Consider the following 15696-nt stretch of genomic DNA (forward strand, 5'->3'; position numbering starts at 1 on the left):
TTAGATTTGAATCAAGATTATGAATTTTTGTGTTCACTTATAATCTGGTATTAATTAATGCAAAGATTTGCTGTTCAGAAGATGTCAGAAGAAGATTAGGAATGGCTAAAACAACAGTCAGAGACGTGACTAAAATCTGGAAGGTTGGATCTATCTCCATGGGAACGAAGTTGAGAATTTTGGATGCAGTTGTTTTTCTAACAGCAACTTATGGATGTGAGACTTGGAACCGAATGAAGTCAGATAAGAAAAGAATAGCTGCTTTTGAGATGTGGTATTACAGAAGGCTGCTGAGGATAGCATATACGAAAGTTAAAATATTTTGGACACATTGAAAGGATGGAAGGAGAACTTTTCAGAACAGTAATAGAAGATAAAGTACCTGGAAAAAGAGGAAGGGTAGACTGTCGATGAGATAGATGGATGGTGTGTGTGTGGAGTGACTGAGCTTCAGAGAGTTGAAGAAGCCTCCAGAAAAGCGTACGACAGGACTACATGGCGAAGCCTCGTGTGGCACATCGCCAAGCATTGGAGTAACCATACAGCATCTGTGGATGTCCAGTGAACATAAAAATGAATGAATAATCTGGTATGAAATTTTTTGCAAGATCAATGCTTCAGAATCCGAACACAAATTTAAGTGAATCTATAAATGCATTAAATAATGTAATCGACTTTACAAAAGAATTTAGATCAGATGAAATTTATACTTGAATCGGCAAAAGTTAGCATTAGATTTAGAAATTTCTCCTGAGTTCAAAAGAAGCACTTAGACGTAAGAAAAGATTGTTCTGTTAGGAACATTCAGACGAATTACCAGTTGATCTGCAATATAAATTTAAAGTTACATTTTTTTCCCTTCTAGTTGTGAACACTATTATTAATTCTTTGGCTGAAAGGTTTGATCTCTTGACAAGTCACTTTAACATATTTCAGTTTATATCCAGTTTGGAAGAAATTTCTAATATGGATGAGGGCAGTTTAAGAAAACACTGTGATGATTTACAAGTTGCGCTGAGTGATGGTGAAGAAAAGGATATTTGTGCCACCGAATCATATAATGAAATACAAATTCTAATAGACATCTTACAGGATAGTGACAGCTTTAGACCCATTGAAAATATTGCAATATACTCGTATATACACGAATGAATTAGAAAGCATCTTTAATAAGTTAACAATTTCTGTTTGAATATTTTTGACACTTACAGTTTCCGTAGCAAGTGGCGAATGATAATTTTCAAGACTGAAACTAATTAAAACATATCTAAGATCTAGCATTTCACAGGAAAGGCTGGTTGGACTGTCAAAGATCACAACAGAAGGTGATATCTGCGAGAAACTAGAAACAAGTGAAATTTTGGATGAATTTGCTTTCATAAAATCAAGAAAGTTAAACTTTTAAATTGTTTAATTTTTTTATTACATTTCTTTTTCCATTAAAAATGAAATTATTCTTATCATCATGCAATTTTTCTAGCTTTCACATCTCTAGTTATACTAACTCATTTCCAGTAATCGGCAACTTATGTATGTGTAATTGTAGTCTGTGTTCATTTTTGCATGTTTTGCTGTGTTGTTGATATATATATTTTTAGAAGTACACAGTTTTACATAAAATTATGCGTTTTCAGTTTTCAACCTTTAAATTTTAACTATATTAAAAAAAAAAGGGGGGAGCTCAAATTAAAATTGCAGTTATCAGTTATCAAGTGCTCTGCTGATTGGCAACAAATCGCATGCCTTCTTATATAGTATGCCCACAGATACGAGACCCTTCGACACTTCTGCACATGTCAAAGAAGGAGAATCCATTTCGATAATAGGGTAATCAATCCGTATTGTGGGATGAGTTGTTTATTATTACACGTCAGAAAATTAACTTATCTTTTATGATCATTGTAGTTTTTAAAGTGGCAACTATTTTGCTTGTATAACAGTTGGAAAATTTTACCTATAAAGCATGTGATTTCACGTGTTGGTGACCAATTCGTACATCCTTCATTTCTTTCTCCCCTTCAGCACTAATCGACTATTCTTGGCACAAAGCCAAGAGAAGCTCTAACAAGTGTGGGCGTACTATACCATTCATTTTCTGATAGCTTTATCTGCATAAAAAAAGCAATTATCAGATATTATATCAGCTGATATCATTATCTGTGATACTATATCACGCATAATAACAGCTGATAATATTATGTGTGACCTGGCAAACAATCATATACCATCTGACCTTCAGTCAGGATTAGTTGACAAGGTAAATAACTTAAAGAGATAAGAATTAAAATTTCATTCGGTCGAATAATAAGCCTTAAACAATGCTTACACTGAAACGTTAATCTCATAGTAACCAGAACTATTACAAGGTCGAGATGTTTGATGTTACTGAAGGATTTAAATAAATTAAAACATTGACCGGAGACTTTGCTTCTGGGTTCAGTACTTCGTATGACAGTTGACTAAGTGGAGAAATTGTTTGCCTCTTAATTATATTTTTGAATTTTTATGGTATAATAAAGTACAATTCATCACTACAAGAATTACAGCCATTTTACCATATTTAGTGGTCATAGCAGAAGCGTTCATGTCGCGACCCCTGTCGACTTGTTTACAAGCCACGAATTCTGTGCCAGCATTCTACAGTACAGTCTTCTATAGTTTTATAGTGCTACTAGCATCCTCTTCATCAGAGACACAATGAGTAAAATTCAATGACCCTGACAATCATCCCACACAATATAAAGGGCCTTTCCTCTGTAAAAGAAGATCTTATTGCAAAAATGTGTAAAGAACAAAAATATGACATTTTGTGTCTACTGGAGACACACAAAGGACCTCAACAAGCCAGATCCAAAATTGCTGCTATGAAGCCCATAAAAGAAATACCACATGAAAAATATGGAAGTGCTATTTTCACTCAGTAGGAGCTCCAGATTACAGGATGTCTGACCACAAACCTAAACAACATAGAAATCCTTGGAATAAGGTGCCGATAAAAGAACAGACAGAATTCAGATCAAGATCATGCACTGGACAAGTATTAAATAAATGTAACAGTTTAGTATAACCTTTGTTTTTGAAATGTCGCAGTATTTGGCACAAAGGAATCCTGCTATTATTATAGGCGACCTCAATAGCACACAATGGGGTTATAGTGAAACAAATCAGGATGGAGAGTTAGTCGAACAGAGTGAGTCTTATATACGATCCTAAACAGCTATCATTATTTAACAGCAGAAGATGGAAAAAATAATATAACCCAGACCTTGGATTTGTTAGTAATAGAATAGCTATCTGTGCAATAAACAGGTAATTACACCAATTCCAAGTTCGCAACAAAGACCAATAATGTTGCAAATCTTCCCACCAGTCCGACCTAAGGAGATTCCACCTAGAAGGTGCTTTAATTTTAATTTTAACTGGGAACAGTTCTCAAGAGAATTAGACATAAACCTGTCCAACATTTTACTTAGACCAGAAAATTATGAAAGTTCACCATAGCTATTAGACAGTCTGCTACCAGGCACATCCCAAGAGGTTGTAGGACGAGTTATATTCCAAGTTTTACAGAACATAACATGGAAATATACTGTGACTAACATGATAAAGATCCATTTTCATCAAAAACAATTGACATAGATGAACTCATAATGGCACTGTCTGAAAAAAGAAGTTGAAAATGGACAGAAAATTAAAAGCTTAGATAGGAAACAGTAACGGGAAAGCCTGGTTCTTACTCAAAAAATTATCTGATGAAATCCACAATAGCAGCAACCGAAGATAATATAAATACAAACAAAACTGCAACTCGGCTATCTCTGAATAGTAAACCGAGTACCGAAGGGAAAAATACCTAAAGACTACATTTAGAAATGTTAGGGATTCAGAAAATAATCTCTTCAAAGCACCATTTTACTAAAGAGGATCTAGAAAATGCCTTAAAAGCCTTAAATCCAGGAAAAGCCACCGGATAGATATTAGAAACGAGACCCTAAGGAATCTGGGAGAAAAGGCAATAGAGTGGTTTGTTAGATTTTTCATCTTGTTGGAAATTTGCTAAAATACCCAGCATATGGAGGCAAACAAAAGTAATACCTATCCTGAAACCAGGTATGCCTGCTGAAGATCCAAATAGCTACAGACCTATTGCTCTCCTATGCTCAACGCAAGCTGTATGAGAAGTTAATTTTGAACAGATTAAGTCCAGAAATAGAGAAAGTGCTGATAAGAACAGGCAGAATTCAGATCAAGTTCATGCACTGGACAAGTATTAGATTTAAGTTTATTGAGGATGGCTTTGAAGGGGGTTAGCGACAGCAGCATATGATACACTAAATCTCAGAAGGCTCATAGTCAAAATTTATAGCATGACAAACAACTATTGGCGGAGGTATTTAGGTTGCGGCTGTTTTAGCAGGAGATTCTTTGTTGAATTTCAAAGAAAAATGGTCTATCCCACTGAAGTGCGCTCGATCCCTCCTCTTTGATATATATATATATATATATATACTAATGACCAACCTATAAAGCCACAATCAAGAATCTTCTTATATGCAGATGACAGGACAATAGCTCATGAAGCTGCTGTTCAATGTTATCAAAATCCTTTGATAACATTGGGCAGCAGCTCACACAAGAAATCGAAGCCCTTACAGTTTACTATAAGGAAAACCCTGAAACCAAATCCCAGTAAAACCCAAATGTGTTTTTCCATCTCAATAATAGGAAGGCGAGGAGAGAGTTGAATATGGAATGGAATAGTGTGAAGTTGGTCAATTATCCATAACCAACTTACCTAGGTGTTACACTACATAGGACCTTAAATTATAAGCAACACATAGAGAGGACAGCAACTAAATTTTTATTTTATTATACTTTGTAATGATAGGGTACTACTCTTACATAACGTCCAAAAGGACTTAAGGCCAAAGTCTTTACATAAAAAGAAAAATTACAAGGGTATCACCTGACGGCAGGCCTTGATATCCTATTTGTCACGTGCTGATGGTAACGCCATGCCATCATTGTACCCTGCGGGGTCCTCAAAGAAATACTTTATCACTCTTGGATAAACCAAGTAAAGACAAGTCTCTGTAGCTAGCGACGCTCCACACACCGTTCATAGAGACAGTGGCGCTGGTAAAACAAGGAGCTGCCCCAAACTCTTCTATTTGCCTGACGAGGCCAGCATTTCTCATTTCTATTAGTACTGAACCTTTCTCTTGTGGCAATAGGTAAGTGAGTGCCCAGTACTCACTATCTGAACATCAATCATCCAAACACCACCATCCCTCCTCATTACTTTATCTGGCATTCCAGAGACCTGAAATTACCATAATTAATTGTCTTCTCCGAACCCTCTCCGACATCTTTTCATCCTTTTGAAAATCAGGCAACCAAATCTGTGCACAGTAATCCATATGCAGTCTGATCAAAGCGTTATACAATGGAATCATAACATCCTTACTTCTCCATGTTAGCGTTCTCTGCATCATTGCCATAATCTGCTGTGTTGCCTTCACAATTTTAGCAAAATGTCCCCAAAATTTCAGATCTCTGTCCATCATCTCCTCTAAGATATCCCCACCAACCTTATAGTCGGCATCCCATCTTTACCTTTGCTACATTGAATTGGCAGCCCACTTACTCACTCACTCATTCAAAGAGTCTATTCAAGTCCTCTTGCAAGGTTACAACATCCATTCTACTCCTCATAGCTCTCTCCAACTTTGCATCATCTGCATACAACTATCATCAAGACCTTTACAATGTTATTTACATAAAAATTAAACAACAGACCCATGGGACACAACACAAGTAATGCAGTAAGTATATTTTACTTAATGAAATTACTGACTTGTATGTTCAAGGAGAGTATTTTGCTGTTACAACAAAGAACAAGTTGATTTTATATATACTTTTATAATAAAATTTATCTAATTTTTTAAATATACTTTATCAAATATATGAAGAGCCAAAGCTTCAATTCAGCGACATAACTTATTTAAGTAAAGGGATATTACATCCCATATTGTTTCTTAGCCGAATAAGAAACTTAGAGTTTCATGCCGAATATAGAAACTATATAAAGTTCGGCGATTCAAAGCACAAGCAAATACCTGGATAGTGCAGCAACTAACCCTTAAGGTAGTGCAAGCTGAGGCAACTCATAGCAAAGGTGAAGCAAGCTCCGATCACTATTCTTGATATTTGAAGCTTTGGCTCTTCATATATTTAATAATTTATTAGAACACCTCTTGGCAATTCTCATAGAAGGGATGTAAGTTCTGTTCACTACAAACTCGGTATTATTAACTAGGTCTACCTACTCAGTGATGAGACCTCAATAAAGGTTGAAACCGGTCTGGGTAGTGACCGTCTCTCATAATGTAGAACAGTAATACAGCTCCTAGGAGCTAAGTTCACATTATGGGTAAATATCAAGAATAGTGATTGAATCTTGCTCCACCTTTGCTACGAGTTGCCTCAGCTTGCACTACCTTAAGGGTCAGTTGCTGCACCATCCAGGTATTTGTGTGCGCTTTGAATCGCCGAATATAGAAACTTTATATAGTTTCTATATTCGGCATAAAACTCTTTGAGTTTCTTATTCGGCATGAAACTCTTTGAGTTTCTTATTCGGCTAAGAAACAATATGGGATGTAATATCCCTTTACTTAAATATACTTTATCAAGTTAATAAACCCCAGTACTGTTTTCAATCCAGGGCGAGCCTCAGCTACTGGGTGGGTCCGCAGGTGGTAGATAGAGGAACAGCTTGCAGATATGCAAGCTAGCTGCAATGAGGGAAAACCTGAGCAGCCCCAAACCGAAGTGGTAGTGCTAACAGGGCACTACCAAACACTGTAACATGGTCAGGTCATCATATAATGGTCATACCACATCGTCCATCTTGTGGGTTACCAGGGGATGCATTCGGATTTTTGGCAGAGGGACATTATATGTTACAGTCTCCTTTAGACACCATTCCTCAGCACTCTGCCAGAGGAAACTCCATCAATGAGCCTGCTCTTGGGGAGGTGTTTAGGGGCAGAGCAAAGAAATGGTTCTGCAAAAGGACGGAAATGGCAACGACAACGGCACCAGACTATGGCTTTAGGCAACTTAGGTTGGTGGCAGAGGATTGTGACCATTGAAAGTCCCTCTTGCAACTGCTCCCCCCCACAACTCGATTAGTAAAGGTAGGTCTTGAAGATGGATGTTTTCAACATGGCATTTAAATACATACATTCTATAAATACAGATGAACTTGAAGTCAGATACATTTCATAATATGTCATCTTGTGAGAACCAAGTACCAAAGAGCTAATTATTTTCATATTTTTTTTTTTTTATAATTTACTATTTACAAAAAGAAAAAAAAAAAAACATTTGGAAGATATCTGTTGCTTTAATGTGTGGTGTCTGAAAAATTATCATGCGTATCAAGGCCTAGCATGGCCTGTTCCGGCCTTAGAAGACATCTTGAATCGTTTAAGATGATGTCCTAGTTTTCTTTTTCCTAATGGCTTGTACTTTAAGGCTTGTTTTGGTAATCTTTCTGTTTTCATTCTTCGGACGTGTTCCATCCATTTGTTTATATTTTTTAATTTTTCTATTACTGGTTCTTGGTTTAATTCTTTCATAATTTCTTCATTTCTTTTGTGATCAAATAGGGAATACGTTGCAGTTTTTCTCATAAACTTCATTTCTGCTGTTGTTAATCTTTGCTTGTCTTTTTATTTTATTGTCCAGATTCGCTTCTATACATTAAGACTGGTAGGACTAATGTATTATATACTTTTAGTCAGGTTTGTTTTTGAACTAGGTTTCGTTTAAATATAGTTAATTACACCTGTTATTTTTAAATATTTTGCAATTTTTACGTTTATATCTTTTTCATTTTCATATGTGATCATACATCCTAGGTAGTTAAATGAATTCACCTGTTCTAAGATCTTGTTATCTATTACTATTTTAGTTCTTGCTGGATCTTGTCCTTTGAAGGCCATAGTTACGATTTTTCTGTTGATATTATACCATAATCTTTGGATATCTCATTTAGATCTAAAATAGCTTTCTATAAGTTATCTTCAGAATTTGTAATTATTATTTGGTCATCAGCAAAGAGGAGAGTGTTTAAGTTTACTGTAGGAGAAAGTTTAATTCCTTGATGTAAATTTTTATTCCATTTTATTATTATTTCATTTAAGTAGATATTAAAAAGAGTTGCTGAGAGGGGATATCCCTGTCAGACCCCTTGATTTATCTCTCTTGTATATGATAGCTCGTGATTTAATCTTATTTGTATTTGATTATTTTCATATATACTTGTGATAGCTTTTAGGATATTATTTGATATTTGTCTTTCTTTTAATATGTTAAATAATGTTTCTTTTAACTTTGTCAAATGCTTTTTCAAAGTCAATAAAAGCAATATGTGTTTCTAAATTGTATTCTCTTTTCTCTATTATTAATTTTAGGCAAAAGGCCGGGTCTATACATGATCATCCTTTTCTAAATATATTCTGTACTTCTAAAATAAAGTTTTCGGAATATTTCATTAGCTTGCTATTTAAGATTCTGCTATATATTTTGTAACAGGAATTTAGTATACTGATACCTCTATAGTTTTTAGGGTCATCTCTATTACCTTTTTTAAAGATAGGAATCACGATTGCTTTTTTCCATTCTATTGGGGGGATACCAGTTGAATAAATTTTATTTAAAAATAATAAGAGTCTTTCTTTGAATCTTGTTCCTGCATATTTATATAGTTCTGAACCTAGCTTATCTTCTCTAAGTGATTTTCCTTTTCTTGTTTCTTTCAGGCTGATTTCTAATTCTTTAGTTATTTCCTTTTCATTTTCGTTAATTGTTTGCCAGTTGTCTTTTATAAAATATTTGTCTGTCCACAATTCTGTGTAGTAATTTAGAAATTCTTCTAATTTCAATTCAGTGTTTAATTTTATGTTTTCTTTGGTATCTGCATTTAAATGTTTCAAAATCTTATATACATTGAGTTATTTTAGATAAATCATGTTCTAAATTAGAAACAAATTTGTTCCATGATTCTCTGTCCTTTTCTGACTTCTCTTTTAGCTATGGCTCTTATTCTTTTATATTCTATTTCATCTTCTAATGTTTTACTGCTTAACCATTTGTGATAGGCTTTTTTTTTCTTTTTGATTTTTTCTTTGATTGTATCATCCCAGATCTTCAGTTTTTTCCTTTTGAATTTTTTGGTCTTTCCTAAGCTTTCATTTGCTGCTGCATTTAGTATCGTTTTTATATTAAGCCATCCTATTTCTATTTCTTCATTTTGTTTTATTTTATCTAGATATGGGTTAATTCTTTGTTCATATAGCCATTGTGCATTTGTGTCATTCAATAGTCTAGTTTTATAAACAAATGTTTCAATTTTTCTTTCTGTTCTTGTTACTTGTAGCCATTTAGGTGGTAATCTTAATTTTATTTTAACAAGGAAATGGTCACTGCTTATTTCATATCCTCTGTGAACTCTAACATCTAGTGAAAATTTTGATGTCTTTTCATTTAATATAAAGTAATCTAATATTGATTTCCATCCTCTTGCTGCCCAAGTATATTTATGTATGTCTTTATGTTTATAGAAGGAATTCATTATTTTTAGGTTATTATAAACTACAAAGTCAATCAATTTTTTACCATTCCTGTTTAGAATATGTTCTCCATGTATTCCTATATTATTATTAATTTTTGTGTTTCCAATTCTTGCATTTAAGTCTCCTGCTAAAATTACGTAATTATTTTTATTTATTTTATTATAAATGTTTTGTAGCTGATTATAAAAATCAATATTATTCTGTTCTCTTCTTTCTTCTGGGGCATATAAACCAATTATTGTTAAATAGCCTCTACTTTTATTCTAGCTTCTATTATTCTTTCATTCCATAATTTATAATGTTTTAACTGTTTTGAAAGGGAATTATGAATCCAAATCATGACTCCTGCTTGTGCTCTTTGGTCTCTGTTGACTCCACTGTATATCACATTAAAATTTTCGGTTCTCATAGTTCCTTTTAATTTCTATTTTGTTTCAGTGATTACTGCTATTTTAAAATTTCTTTCATTTAATAATTGGTCTAATTCTATTTCTTTATATGCTATTCCTCTTACACTCCAGTTTGCTATGTGTATTATATTTTGTCGTTTCCATTTTGTTTTACCTTTTCCATTCCAGGGTCGTTTCCCATAGATTCAATCTGATTATCTTTTTCTGTCAGCTTACAAGTAGAATTATGTTCTCCATGTCAGGGGACTAGCCTGACGATGGAATAGTTCAGTGGTAGGGCTGCTACCTTAAGGCTTCTGAACTAGCCTTCTTCCGAATTTAAACTCATAGGAGAAATAGGGCATATTGAAGGGGGGGGGGGAATATTATAGAAGAATTATAATAAGGTTTATAGAGAGGGCATAGTTGTAAGGCCAGAAATGAAAAGACTCCATGGCCCTCAAGTATTCTAATAGCATAAGGGTCATAAAATAAGAAGAGTTGGCCGATAAGGCCTTATAGGAAAAATTATATATAAAATTAGCATTGCATATGTAAAAATATTATTATTATATGGTATCTCCATGGAGTCTGGAGACTCATTGTGGGAGACCCAAACTGACTATTATACACAAATCTATCAAACCTCTCCTTAAACTCATTCACTGTTAGGGAACTCGCAACTAATTCTGGCAATCCATTTCACTTACTTGCCAATCTCCGTGCAAATAATCTGGTCTGTACACCCCTACTAATCACATTCTTATGCAATTTTCACAGATGACCCCTAGTTCTCTGATTCTTCTTCTTCATTTGGCTTCTTCAGTGAGAGGGTGCAGCACCATGTCCTTCCAGTTCTCTCTGTTGGTGGCTTTCTTTTTTGTTTCTGCATATCCATGTGATCCTGTCCATGATCTTATATTTTCAAGCCATGTCCTTCATTTTTTGCCTTGATCCTTTTCCCATAATTTTTCCTTCTAAAACTGTTAGTATCCTCTGTCCTGCTGAACCTCTCTGTTGGTGGCTGTCCTGTCAATCTCATCTTTCTCTGGATCATTTCCTGTAATAAAGATCTCTGTGTTCTCATTCTCTTTAGGACATCTGTATTTGTCACATGTTCTGCCCATGAGATTTTCAGAGCTCTCCTATAGCATCACATTTCAAAAGGCCATTATCTGTTGCCTTACTCTATTCTTGAATATCCAGGTCTCACTTCCATATGTGAAAACTGGCCACACTAATGTTCTTATCATTCTTTTCTTTGTCTCAATACCCACAGAACTTCTGAGCAGATCTTTATTTTTCCAGAAGGCATATTTAGCTATGGCTGTTCTTATTTTTATTTCTTTATCTTGCTTTCCATCTGCAGTAAAGTAGGCGCCTAAATATTTGTATTCTGTTGTATGTTCAAGTTTCATGTTGTTTATGAATATTTCTGGCTCAGATCTGTTTTCTTTTGAAATTTTTTTTTATCATATATTGAAAAATTTCCTTTGCATCAATTTTATAAAAACCCCTTTAACATCCTGGAAATATATACATATTAAGATATTTTAAACAAATTTATATTAATCCATTTTTTATAAACTGAGTTTTAAAGATTCCAGGAGGTGAGCAAAGCATTTGGGACAGGCAGTTTTTGATACACTGCTTGGAAAATTATGCAATGCGATGTAGTGCATGGAAAACCAAAATGACAAAACTCAGGTGCATGTAACTCATGTACTTGAAAGGGTGTAAGAAACCTTTATAGTTTACTCACCATAGCAAACACTCATTACAAACTATCAAAAAATCTGTTTTAACCAAATCCCCATAAATACAGCACCCAAACTATTCCACTATAACAAACCATTTAATGATCCCTACAAGTTTCCTATGGTGAGCAGTGATTATATCATAAAAAATTTATTACTGCATTTTGGCCATGATAATTGTAAAATTAATCATATAGCAATGTCACAGTATCCTGTACACTCCTATCAGAACAGTAATGCAACAGTTTAGCATGAAAGCAACCTGTTATTCTATCTTTATGGTCAAACCAAAATTTTACCAGTAAAAAGTGTCATTTTTTTGCATTATCAATTAAAAATAACATATAAGACTTGACTGTTATTATTCTCAAGTGCCCCCCCTTTAACAATCCAAGCTTTATTTTAAGCCCCCCCCCCCACTGCACGATTACAAAATTCCAAGTCAGACTACAAAATATATCATAACTTGAAACTCTCTGTTCAGGCTTTGTACACTGCCACACTCTATAAATATTAGTTTTATCATGAATGAGAGTTGTGTGCTTGACCATTTATACAAAGGAATTTTCAAAATGGCTGACAAGAAAAAAATAAAATAACAAAAATAAGAAAATTTTACTTTTATTTTAATTACATATTCTTATTTGTACACTTTCATATAAAATATTTCATTACTGAAATATTTGAAATATTTTGTATTGTGTATAATATTTTTAACGATACTAATTTTAAATTCCCACCACACATTTTGTCTGGCTATAATAATCTCATCCACAAAAATGAAATCCTATAGCAAATTTTAGGAAATCAGTATTATACATTTCTGTAAGGATATGTCTTGAATTATGGGATACTAAGGCAACCAATATGAAGTCATTAGCTTCTATATACAAGTAACACAGTCATGAAGTTACTTGATGTGCAAACTTTGTTTGCTTACATTTGGATAAAAGATGAAACCAAGAATATAATTTCTTGGCATCTTTAACTTTAGAAAATATATTGTCCAAGATACAGATGTAATAAATAGTTTCATAGGTAGTGACTACGGCTTAGTAAAATCAAAAATTGTCATCAACAAAAGATGGGAAAGACAGAAACTGATCAAAAGTAAAAGACCCTCTATTACCAAATCTAGAAAAAAAACAGAGCTCTTCCAAAAAGAGACCAAAGAAAAGTTTTATAATATTGATATGAATGAAGATCTAGATAAAACCTACCAAATAATGCCAAAGAGATTGGTGGAATTAACCAAAAGAAGAGTGAAAGAAAATTGTCTGATGAAACCCTAAACCTTCTCAGAAAGAGAAGAGAAATGAAAAGAGATCTAGACATGAGAAGTAGAATAGAATTTTTAAAGCTACGTAAGATAAGAAAAAGAATAACACAAGAAATTAGAAACTTCAGAACAAGGAGAATTAGAATTACAATAGAAAACAATATGAGGCTAAATGGAGTGAGAAGAGAGTTGCCCATAGAACAAAATAAATTAATAACCCTTAAAGATGAAAAGAAGTACTAATTAAAGACAACAAATAGATCATAAGAAGAAGTAGTTCAGCATGCAATGGGAAGCATGAGTTATCAAAAGACACCAGGGGGAGACGAGTTATACCAGTAGGCAAGTTTGTGGATGGAGAAGTGAATGGCATTAGTTAAGAGCATGAGAGAGAAGGAACACAGAGTAGACAGGAGGACACTGTGAAAAGTGTATATGATGGTTTCAGGAGTAGATGCGTGCATGTGCAAGAAAGGATTAAGATAATCAAGGATGTGGAAGTTACATTTAGGTCTGGGGAGTGGCATAATATTGATGATGATTGAAAGGAATGAATAAGGGGAATGTGGAGGAGTCATATCTGAGAAGTGGGGATAATAGGACTTGTTCAAGAAAGAAAAATGAGCTAGTGTGTATATCTATAAATGTTAGAAATATTATTATTATTATTATTATTATTATTTGACACCTCCAGGGAGTCCAAAGACTCATTGAGGGAGAGTGTGCCAGCAGCATCGAACGATTGGGCCCCCTTCCAATTACTAACCACGCTCAAACTTACTTAACTGAGCCATTAGTAGCAGAGGATCTACCAATCGACCAACCTTTGCCAGTTATGTATCTGAAACAAGGAGAATGAAACTGTAGCATTGATAGTTCATTCACCCAAAAATTGTTGGTATAAGTGAGACATGGTTGAAAGAGGATGACATTCTGAATAGAGGAATAGATATGAAGAGATATGTAGTTTTTGGCATATGATGGCAGAGGAGTTGGGCCATCTAGGCCATCAACATGCAAGGAGCAAATACTGATGTTTAGACAAATTGGTCTGGCCAATAAGAAAAGGGTGATCATTATGGATAATTTCAATTATGGTAATATAGACTGGAATGAAGAGACAGCATCAGGAACCAAAGAATGAATTTCTTGAAGTGATAACTATATTAAGCAGAATGAAACAAAGGCCACATGTGAATCGAGGGTCTTAGATTTGATTATCTCATCAGAAAATATAAATGAAGTGTCATATCTTCCTCCAGTTGGTGAAAGTGACCATGGAGTGATCATTTGGGTGCTGATCAGCCATATCAGGACTTTTGTGAGAAAGGGTTATATGTGGCAAGCTCAAGAGGTGGCTTACAACAATATCATGGAATGAGGATTGCATGAGAAGGAAATCAATGTTGTTTGGTCTCTACTCAAGAGACTAGAGACCAAACCAAAAGAGTAGGGAGTTAGTCTCTACTGGCAGAGGCAGTGAATGAGTGTATTTCAAAGGTCAGGAGATTAAATACAGTAGGTGGTAAAGTGGATGACTGAAGAAGTGAAGCATGCAATCAGGAAGAAAAAGGCATTATGGAGACAGCATAAGATGAGTGGAAATAATCAGTTACAACAAAGAGCAAGCAAGGAAGATGAAAATGACACTAAAAGAACTCCTCAGGAGTTTTTTGATATGTCGGCAGTAGAAGGAAGAACGATTATGGGAGGATGATGTTGGTCAGTGATAATGGAAGAATGATAAATACTGAGGAGGAATAGTAGAGGTGTTTAATAAGCAGTTCATTCAAGTATTCCATCCTTGTTATTGTAACATAATGCAGAAATTGAGAGCAGTGGGAATGAAGGAAGAACTGCTGATGGTGAGTGAGCAGGAGGTATATAAGGAATTTGTCAACAAGGCCATGGGACTTGATGGTATATCACGGCATGTCTTAAGTATATGTTCCAGGGAGTTATCAACAGATTTATCTTACATTTTTAAGATGAGTCTTAGATTAGCCCAGGTTCCAAAGGAGTGGAAAGATGGCAAAATTGTTCCACTTCATAATGGGGATGATAAGACTAAGGCTTCAAATAATTATAGGCCAATCTGCTTGTCTGGAGTGGTGGTCAATGTGTTAGATGAGGACAAGGATTCAGAACTGGGTTGAGAGAGCAGTAGAATTCTCTTTAATGAACAACACTAGTTTGCTACAGGTCGATGGTGTTTTAATAATCTGCTAACTTATTATAACAAGATGATGAATACATTGGACAAAGGAATGCACATATGGTAGTATATTTAGATTTCACGAAGGCTTTTGATATGTTGCCACATGCCAAACTACTAGTAGTTAAACTGGAACAGAAGGGATAGGTATCAGCAGATTGAGTATGGGAGAGTGATATCCAAGAAGAGGAAAGTCACTACTGGTGTGCCTTGAGGTCTGTTTTGGGACCATTGTTTAATTTGTATGCAAATGATATTGGAAAAGGCTTAAATGGTGATATACAGCTGGTTTGCTGTTGATGCAAAGTTGGGGAGTGTTATGAGAAGTATATGTTATGAGTGTAGCTTTGCAAGAGGACCTAAAGAAACTGAATGGGTGAGTGCGCAGGGATGTCAGTTTAATCCTGCACAG

Source organism: Typopeltis vanoorti, chromosome 18, assembly GCF_054136105.1.
Source record: "Typopeltis vanoorti isolate ZY-2024b chromosome 18, IOZ_Tvanoo_1.0, whole genome shotgun sequence".
NCBI classification, from domain to species: domain Eukaryota; kingdom Metazoa; phylum Arthropoda; class Arachnida; order Uropygi; family Thelyphonidae; genus Typopeltis; species Typopeltis vanoorti.